At 35.9% G+C, this 10,422-nt stretch overlaps 1 long non-coding RNA gene across 1 annotated transcript; it reads right to left on the reverse strand.

The window, feature by feature from the left end:
* On the reverse strand, positions 1 to 9,492 carry LOC132839392 (uncharacterized). The gene is made up of 3 exons (XR_009647727.1): positions 9,439 to 9,492; positions 2,206 to 2,304; positions 1 to 350 (listed from the first exon to the last, which is right to left on the reverse strand). It is a non-coding gene; the product is annotated as an uncharacterized LOC132839392 (long non-coding RNA).
* Positions 9,493 to 10,422: the final 930 nt, after the last annotated feature.

Here is a 10,422-nt window from a genome sequence, read left to right on the forward strand (position 1 = left end):
GGATAAACTCTCTCTAGTCATCAAACACATTTTTCTCCTTTGTTTCTGACAAACCTTTTGAAATGGTCTTATTCAGTTCTTTATTTTAAAGCACATGCATATTTGTTAAATATGCTAATTGGATTCATGTCATTGAACCTGCAGTACATAAACGTGGCGGTAGATGGTGCTATAATACTGCAAATTTCATTATGTCGGTAGAAACACTTCTACAGACGCTACACAGCCACCTAGAAGTGTTTTATGTCCCTGCCAGAAAACCAGCAAACAAGATGATCATGTGAGAACAGGAATTGTTGATATTGCTGATGATAAAGATGGATGTTAAGGAAACCTGGATGGTCCAGTCACTACATCAGGGACACAAGAGGAGCAGGTTTAAAACTGTTGTACAGTTGTTCTGTTCAAATAAATAATCTCTGTAATGCTTTATTTGTTACTTTTTAATGAAGGTGATCCATACTGTACATGAAATGTTTGATTTACATTTTGTACGTGAGTGTGATTCTTTTTTGGGAAAAAAAGAACTGTACATGGATAAATCAAATTAAAACATCCCTTCATGTTACATCAGATGTTTGTCTGTTAACTTGCCATGTGAGGAGAAGCAAAAAATAAAGAAAAGATAGAAAAGTGATGGACAGAGCAGAGGAGGAGAAGGTCAGAGCCCAGAAAAGAGCGATTTGTTTTCAGTGAAACTGGAGAGCTCACCCCCACTTACCACCAGCACAACCTACAGCAGAATCAATTACCACTTGTGAGGATGAAACCAAAGCCATGCAACACAGTAAGGGCATGACCCAAGGAGTGTGTAATTGAGGGTGTGCATGTCTCTGTAGGTACGAGAGAGACAGGAGACAGAGATTGTACAGTTTGTTTGTGATTTGTGTTGTAAAGGTGTGCTCAGATTCTAATTAGGGAAAAGTGTGACTCAGTTGTGGTCATATTCTAATACAAATTCCTTTGTTCCCTGAATAGTTTAGCGTGTGTGTGTGTGTGTGTGTGTGTGTGTGTGTGTGCGCACTCCTCGTCCACTGGGTGCTGAGGGCAGCCTGTGTGTTGTCACTCTACACCTCGAGGACACTGTGGCTCACCAGAGGCCAGTGTGGTTCAGCAAGGGTTTGGAAACGTCTGAAACCTTTAACCACAGGAGCACGTTGGCCACCCAAGCTGTCAGGGCATGGGTAGTCACAAAACAAACTAGGGCAATGCCATTCTACATCCAGAATAGGAGACCCAAACTGAGCACTCTTACCCCACTAAATTTAAATTCAGAGTTTAAATTCTGTATATTCTCAAGCCTGTGAGCTAACTGGGTTGCTTTGAAACCGGCAGTTAAATAAATATACTTTTAATTAAGTCTGAAACATGCAATTTTATTATGAGCGTTACACATAACACTGGATTATCTGTTAGAGTAACAGTGTTAATAAACTCTCAATCAGAATAAATTTTTCACTTACCGTAAGGCATTTAGTGCAGGGAGTAAACATTCTGAGAGCATTCTGCACCCACAAACATATACTGTTATTATTTTTGTTTTGCCAATATTTTTTTATTATAATAATAACAATAACAATAACAACAACAACAACAACAATAATAATAACAATTATTATTATTATTATTATTATTATTATTATTATTATTATTATTATTATTATTATTATTATTATTATTATGTATAATTGCGGCACTGTTTGATTAAATGCTAATAAATGTGCACCACCTCTTTCACCCTGTTTCATGACGCATTAAGGTGTGCTATAGAATACAGTAAGACATTTCATCATTGTGAAGTAAATTAATCTGAGCATCTATCAATGGTTCAACACCTGTCTTTCAGATCTGATGAAATATCAGCTAAGCAGCAGCAGAGTCTGACGAGAAAGCCTCAAGGAGGAGTAGAAATAGAGGGATGAAAGGAGAGGAGTGAACAGAGCAGAGGGATAAAAGTGTGAATGGGTCCTGAAGGAAATCAAGGAGGACAGTACAAGTGATTGGTTACTATTAGCAGACTCTAATGGGTGTGACATCGATAAGGACTGTAACTTGATCTCATGTTTTTTAGTGCTAACTGCTGCACTCCCGTCGAGCCATCAATCATTATCGCACTCGGACTGGATTCCTTAGCTTGCTAAATATTTAATAAGCTTTTAAAAAGAAAACAGGCAGAAAACGAGAGTTAGTGGGGAAAAAGATTACCTCAGATTTTCCTCTTTTACTTTTGTTCTTTCTTCCACAGGAGGTCAAACACTTGTTCTTTAACTTTTTAATTGTAATCCTGGATGATCCTGGATGATCCTGGACGACAAAAGAAATCAAGCATGAAACTCAAGCACTTTTTCATGCATTGCTCCAAACTCTCAGAAAATATCAATCAAAATGACTGACATTTGCTCATAGATGCATAAACACACCAAGCTGCCAAAACCTTTTCATCACAGACTACTGACATGCCTCCAAAGTCACAGAAACACTCTGAATCAGACTCTTCCCTGGATCTATAATTAAAGTATATATTACTGCACATGGTGTGGTGTCAGGTGACCAGAGGTGAGATCTGATGCCTGGAACTCCGGTTCTATAACACTGGGCCCATTAGCAGGTATGAATTATACATTCAATGCCAACATGTGCCCAAAGATGGAGAGAGGGATAAAGGGAGAGTGAGAACCAGGCAGTTTGGACATTCACTCAAATTCTAAGTAGTTTAATGTAAAAAGGAATAAGAAAAGACCTCAGTGGGCTTCTACACTTGACCCTTGATGGTGGGCATCGACCACAACCTGTGATTAAACAACTTTCATTCAATATCAAGCAAAATCTTTTTTGTCTACTCAGGGCCTGCTCAGGCATGACCCCCACGTGTGTCTCTTCATTTTTTGTGTGTGGTTTCTGTAAATTATTTTTGAGAAATATTTGTAATAATTTCTAACTGATCAGCACTTTTCAGATTATGGTCAAATCCCAAAACATTGTCAACAGGTTTTACAAAATACAACTCCTTCAGCAAAAAAAAAAAAGTAAACATGTTTTTATCAGTAATTATAAGAAACTCTTTTTGGATGCTGTTTTATTTAGCTAGCTAATTGTGCAACACCATTAATGATGTGTTATTTACTCAATCCTGTAATGAACTATACAGTATATCACCTCACAGGGGTGGGGTAGAGGGGCTTCTGTGGCTGCATCTAAAACCACATATACCAAACTAAATTGTGTGTCAAATTAGTACACCACCAATGGCCAGATGTATTAGTTTGAACACATGGTAGTATGCAGATTGTGTATACAAGTGTAGGTAAGATTAGTTTAGGTTCTAAGTGATCTATTAAATTAAAGATAATATCAATAATATCTAAATATATCATAAATAGCTAAAAAAAATATATGCATTTTTTTCTCTTGTGCATGGGTTAACTTATAGAAGGCTGAATGTTTGGACAAGTCTAACCCAAGGGACTTTAGGCACAAGGTGGGTGACACCCTGGTTGGGGTACTAAGCCATCGCCACACAGAATCTCACACACTCACAGTACTACAGACAATTTAGAGATCCCAGTTAACCTATAACATGTCATTTGACTTTAAACTTTGAGCTCTGAGTCTCATTATTTCTTTGGTTAAACATTCTATAACGATATTCTTCAACAACCCATATCTTTGCAGGAATTAAACAGAAACAAAGATGGATCTGTTTATTAAAATGTATCTCATTCCAAAAAACTTAATTGGGTATTAGTTCCTTTAATAAGATATTAGTTAATTACCCAGTAAATATGTAAAGAGATGTTCATTATTAACTGTGCCGTAATTACTGAGTCCTAAGCAGTGATTAATTATTCTAACATTTCTCAGTGTAAACTATTGATATTTTATCCTCCTAATTTTAATTATGATTCTTCTTCTTCTTCTTCTTCTTCTTCTTCTTCTTCTTCTTCTTCTTCTTCTTATTATTATTATTATTATTATTATTATTATTATTATTATTGTCCAAATGTATATATGTATAAGAAATAAGTAATGCTAATTTTATAGGCATTTCTTTTATTATTTTTTTTTTTGCTTTATGTTTCAAACAGCTTAAAATTCTTTCTAGTGTCAGACTGGGTAATGGGAATCACTCATCTATTACTGTAATGACAGTGTAAGTAGTCAGTACAAGGTAACAGCTGAAAATATTATAACATGATAACACTCAAAAAATCACTGCTCTCTATTTTCATCTAACTTTTTTCATTGTGATATAAGTTAATAAAAGTTAAATGTGGAAAATAGAAAATAGAGAGAATGGAAGTCATTGTTTAAGTCTCTGGGTTACTGATCATAAGGTTGGGGTTTAAGCCTCAGCCCTTCCAAGCTGCCACTGTCGGGCCCTTGAGCAAGGCCCTTAACCCTCAATGCTCCAGGAGTGCTGTATCATGACTGACCCTGTGCTTTGACTCCAACTTCTTATGCTGGGATATGTGAAGAAGAGAATTTCACTGTGATGTAACGTATATGTGACAAATAAAGGCCTCTTCTTCTTCAGCCCTGGCTCTTACTGTTACTCTGACGCGTCCCTGTTCATCATCTCAGTTGTCAAAGCAGCATGTAAGTGTGTCACAGCTATAACAGATGGAGAAGGTAAAACATTAATTACAAATATTTGGACCCATGTGTCTTTCTGCCACAGGAATAGGTAAAGAGGACACAAGCTGAACTGTAAAGGCATTAAAGCATTTGAAAGTCTCTTTAACAGTTTCAACATTATACTAATGATGTCGTCTAAAGTCGGTTAAAACAAAGTGCTTAGAATCAGATTAACAAAGGTAATTTAGCCCCTCCGTGATATTTTAGCAACTACATTTACATTTACATATACAGCATTTGGCAGATGTCCTTATTCAGAACGACATACAAAAGTCCATTTAAATCTCAATGAATACACTGGTTCACTGGGGTACAGACTTAAGGTACCAATAACTCTGTTCAGGATTTTTTTATTTACATATAAAACAAACAGAGAAAATAAGTTTCAGGAGAAGGTTGGTCTTCACCCGTTGTTTGAAGATGGACATCTAGATCCACCACCTACAATTTTTCATCCAGTTCCAGTTACCTCCCTTCTCTAAGCATATGTAGTGTAAAGTTCTTAAATATCTCCGGAATGAATGTAAAACTTGATTTTTATTAGATGTCTAATAGCCTAAATATGGTATGACAAAGCTCTACTTCATTTAATATTTCAAACCTATGCATTCCAGTATAACATTTCTTATCATCTCAGTCTTGGCCAGAGAATTATTTTGCTTCAATTTCTCTTTATGAATAAACTCAGGAATCTATTTAGATGACAGTTATCGGAGTGATTTATGGTACACATTTGAAGAAAAGTGTGTTCTCCTTCAGTGACCTTACAATCATAGTGTACCGTTAAACCCATTTCCAGAAACAAATGGGTAAACAAAATGGAAACACAAGGCATACGGAAATAAAAAAAGAAACCTTTTGCTTCAGAAAATAAAACTGGCTGAGATTCAACCTGTAGTGTGTGTAAATATGAACCACGGATTTTTTAAATGAAACTTTTGAGTACACTTGACTGGAAATGATTCGTTGTCCAGCCGTGCAAGACTGTGCATTGATTCTCTCTCCTGTCAAAGGCTTGTTCAAAAAGATTCAGTCAAAAACCTTCCCTAGCTGCTAGCGACATAACTTCAATCCTTTCTACACAGATCCATTAAGCTGAATTAAATCTATACTAAAAATAGAAAATATAATACAACAAAATGTTGAATAGTACATAATTGATCTGCCAGACAAAAATGATAAACACTTTCCTAATTTAGGGCATTTAGTCAATGTCACTGAAGCACCCATCAATGCTGAAGAGAGTGAGGCTGTGTAGATACACAAGGTCTAATCTACATGAAACACTACAATGGCTCTCGGTATGAGAAGACATTGTCTATTGTATTGAACTTGTTAAACCAAAACTCTGTTTTTGGTCTGAAAAAAAGCAACATTGGCTACATGTAAAGCCCCAGACCTTCACCAGGCACAACCAGGATGCTTATCATGCCTTTCCACAGGGTGTATACATTGAGACATTCAGAAAGAGTCGCTGTATCGAATGTTGTCATTGTGGAGACCTTCTGTTTTCATTCATGTGACACACTGTGAGAAGCATAGGTATGTGTTCACTCACACTTTTGCCCTGCTGCATGCTTTTCATCCAAAGAGAAAGTTCTTCCATATTCTTGCGGAACATTTCCGTAGTTGTTGAGACGATGTCAATTGTAAAAAGCGCTATACAAATAAATTTGAATTGAATTGAATTGAATGCATGAGTGTCTGCACCACATAGTTAATTAGGAGAAGTCAGAAAAACACACAATGGAACATGATGTTATATATCTAAAACGATTACTGCATGCAAACCCCAGTTTAAAAGCTAATGTGGCTTTCCTGAATATCATGGTTTAACAGAAAATCTATTTACAGAAGATCCTTAACTCTCAATGGCAAAGAAACTTGAGCATCAGTTCTAAAAGTGTTTGAATATAAATGTTTTATTATCTTACCAACAATGCAATGCAAGACCTCAATACTTCTCCCTCTAGTCTTCTCATTTGATATGTTACTTTATGGGATTTTGCATTTGTTTTGCTCTTAATAACTGTAAGCTTTTGACTCAACTACCTTCTCTGCCAGAGCATAAGATGTCTAAGATAAATCCGTTTTGTCTACACAACAAAACCAGTGTCTGTCATTACAACAGCTAAAAGAACAGCAATGAAAAAGTATTTGTGTATCATAGACAAATAACCCACAAATCTCGAGACCGTGCTTTAGAGATGTCTTAGAGTTGGTCTCGAGAAAAAACAAAGAGTTTAAAAAAAAAAAATAAAAAAATTTACAATACAATAATACAAGAACAAGAGAAATATCACAGAGATTTATTTTTTCCTTTATTTCACTTCCTTAAATTCACTGTACAAAATTTATTTTACTGGATTATCAGTAATGAATTATCAGAATGTTCTTTATACTAACACAGGAAGAAGTATAATGAAACAAATCACCTTTAAAAAGAAATATGTCATTCATTGGATTATCAGACTGCTCTCTGTGTATACGTGCTCTACTTATTATTCTGTGGAGAAAGAAGTTCTTGCAGTCTACGTACTGTAATACAGAAAGAAATATGTTTATTCCGTTCCAATCCACAGCATTCTTGGCATGCAACACTATTTAGCCGGCTAATTGAAAGCCCCCTGAGACTCGTGCTGGTATTACAAGCAGGCAGCCTGAGACTGTTATCACGGGAATGATGCATAAGGCAAGAACAGTTGGTCCCAAGGGAGTGATGATGAAGAACGGAGGCAGGCAGGCCATGACAGGTAAACAAAACACTCACCCCATAGTCCCTCCAGTCTTAGACTGACCCTGTCCACAAGTCAGTGGAGTGAGACCAAACGCAAGCATGATAGTGAAGCAGTAGGTGTAACATGCAGAGTAAAAAGAGAAAATAGGATTCATGATCCTTTACAGAGCAGTAAATTGCAAGAGTAAGTAAGAGCAAGAGGGGTTGATAATGTGCATTTCTGATATTATGATCACTTTCTAATCGTATATAGATAGAAGAGAAATAGAGACACATTTCCATTTCCATTAAAGAATGTTTTTTTTTCCTTTCTAGAAACTACATCGAAAACATTTCATTTAACAAATGTATAAAACTAAAACTATGTTACAGTATACTTAAAACAAAGTATTTTAACATGCATATATTGGTGCTAACGTTCTTCTTATTTGTATGATCTTAAAGCTTTGTTTGTTGTTGCTTCCTCATTAGGTGCATTTCATGTAGTTTATGCTTGTCATTAATTACTGATCCTTTACCCCCAGTAACAGAGATTTCCTGTTGAATTTTGTTCTATAACAGGATGAATCCTTGTTACTGAGAGCAGCAGGTCAGATATTGTCCAGAATTCTCTGCTTTCATTTGATTGTCCATCTTGTAAAGAAGAAATAAGAAAAGGAAAATGTTAAACTTGAATGCAATGAAAAAAATATTTGTTTATCCTCAATGAAGATATTTTTTATTTTTGAATGTGAAATATTTAATTTGGTCAAATCAACTAACAATTATTTTATGTACATTAATCTTTGGGAAAATATACTGTATTAGTCTTTATTATTACCTTCATGACTGGCCTGAGATCAGCCTACAGTGTAGGATCATCTGACCAGAACATCCATTATTCCCTTGTGGAGCTTTCTTTGCTATTTAACAAACCAGGTCAGAACTATCGAAGGAAAATATCTGCCACATTTACCACATGATCATTTGACCTTAGCTCTTGTTGTTTTGCCCCTCCCCTTGTGTTTCGGTGTTGAAGGAAGGAAACTTAAATCAGCAATTTCCATGAATAATTAACAGCTCACTGGGATTAATTATTAATGTGTTGCACAAGTAATTGCTCCCGTTTAAGAGAGAGAGAGAGAGTGTGACTTTGGGGAACGTAAGAGAGACTGAACAGTGCAACTCAGAAATAGTCTATCTATCTATCTATCTATCTATCTATCTATCTATCTATCTATCTATCTATCTATCTATCTATCTATCTATCTATCTATCTATCTATGTGTCTCCTGTTTAAAAGGAAAAGTGTGACTTTGGGAAACATAAGAAATAGTGAAATGTACAACTCAGAAATAATCTTTCTATATATCTGTCTGTCTGTCTGTCTGTCTGACACCAAGGATTTCTGGTTAATACTTCATACATAATCATACACAACTCCATGAAGATCAGCCCACTACACATTGTATTTTCTTTTACACTCACCTGTACATTCACTGTGCCTTTTGCCTTTCCCAGCCCACCTTCCTTGACATTATTTTCCTCTGACACAGTTGCCTTTCTTTGCTCTTCTTGCTCTGCATTCTTCTTTTTGTGAATCCTCAAAGAGTGTGTATCATATTTCTCAGACCCAGCTTGTTATCTGCTAGCTAATTACTGTCATTATCTCCGTCTGTTAAACTCACAGGAATGCTACAACCCTCGAGGCTGTCTGTTTGGAGTTCTGACTCGATTGGATTTGGCTCATGTACCATGTTGTGTGTGATCCGATTGTGCCATGACGCAGTGTTATCTGTCAAGGCTGTACATTTTGTAGGTCTAATTTGCCTTAGTTACCTTGTTAAAATGCACATGAATGATCTAAATGTATAGTCACTCTGAAGAAAACTGTAAACTTTCTCCTTAAGTAAGTGCCAAACTGTCAGTACTGGATTAATCAGATTTAACATCTACTCTGTATGTCTGAATACAGTGTAAGAAAATCATTTATGTAACCTTTAGGTGTCAAACTAGTGATTTTATTGTGTGCAGTTAGTAAAAAAATGTGCATGTAAAAACCACCAAACCCATTGTGTGATCCTTACCTTTCAGTGTAGGTAATGGTCAGTGATTCCTCTTGTTCTTTCTTTCCGCTCATCGTCCATCCAAATGAATTGATCTGTCTCTGTATGTTCTCTAGTTATTTGCATTCAACCTCTGGACTGAGGTACTCTGAACACCAGTTATCTTTATGACAGCAAATACAGACTAAGAAGACCACTAATAGGGCAAGATCATGTTAGCTATTAACAATGTGAGCTAATCTTTTTGCACAACTTTAATTAGCAAAACTGTTGTGTGACTTGGGCTGTGCTTCCTACAAGTACTGTATATTGCACAAGTTTGCACCCAGAAATCTTGTCAGTTTCACAGGCACACTCTCAGTCAACTTGTAAATCAACTCTTGATAATTGATGTTTATGTAGTTTCACAATCATCTACTTAAAAGGCTTAAAAAGGATGTAATGGTATAAATGCTATAACTTTTATTCATTAGGAACATGGAACCAAGTCTTTTTAACTGCTCATATAGTTTCCTTGTAAATATTTATCTAGAAATCTACATAGATTTTAGTACAGAGCACACTGCAGTGTTCTCTACCACACGGTTCTCTGTTAACCTGAGTATCTTATCAGACTTTTGCAACACACTGCCATAACTCAGTTGGCTGGAAACAGCTTTGATCTTGCTTGTGATTACAATTATTACTCAAACTTTTTTCCCCCCTGCAACTGCTTTGTGAGATAATACACTATCTGTGGTGTGGACTATTGTAGAACAAACAGTCCACCCTGTGAATCCTGAACAATAAACTCATTTGATTAAGTGAGCGGAACTACAATATGTATAATAATACAGTATGAAACAACACTGCAGTCGATTCTGCAAGTCACAAGAGTGATCCAAAATTGGCTTGTGAACTGAAATGAATAAGACGTCATATTCTTGAAATTTCACTGAGTTTATTTAATCATCTACTTAATCAGCTACATCTAATTAATCAACTACATGGAGTTTAATTCAATAA

This window comes from Tachysurus vachellii, chromosome 24, assembly GCF_030014155.1.
Source record: "Tachysurus vachellii isolate PV-2020 chromosome 24, HZAU_Pvac_v1, whole genome shotgun sequence".
NCBI classification, from domain to species: Eukaryota; Metazoa; Chordata; class Actinopteri; order Siluriformes; family Bagridae; genus Tachysurus; species Tachysurus vachellii.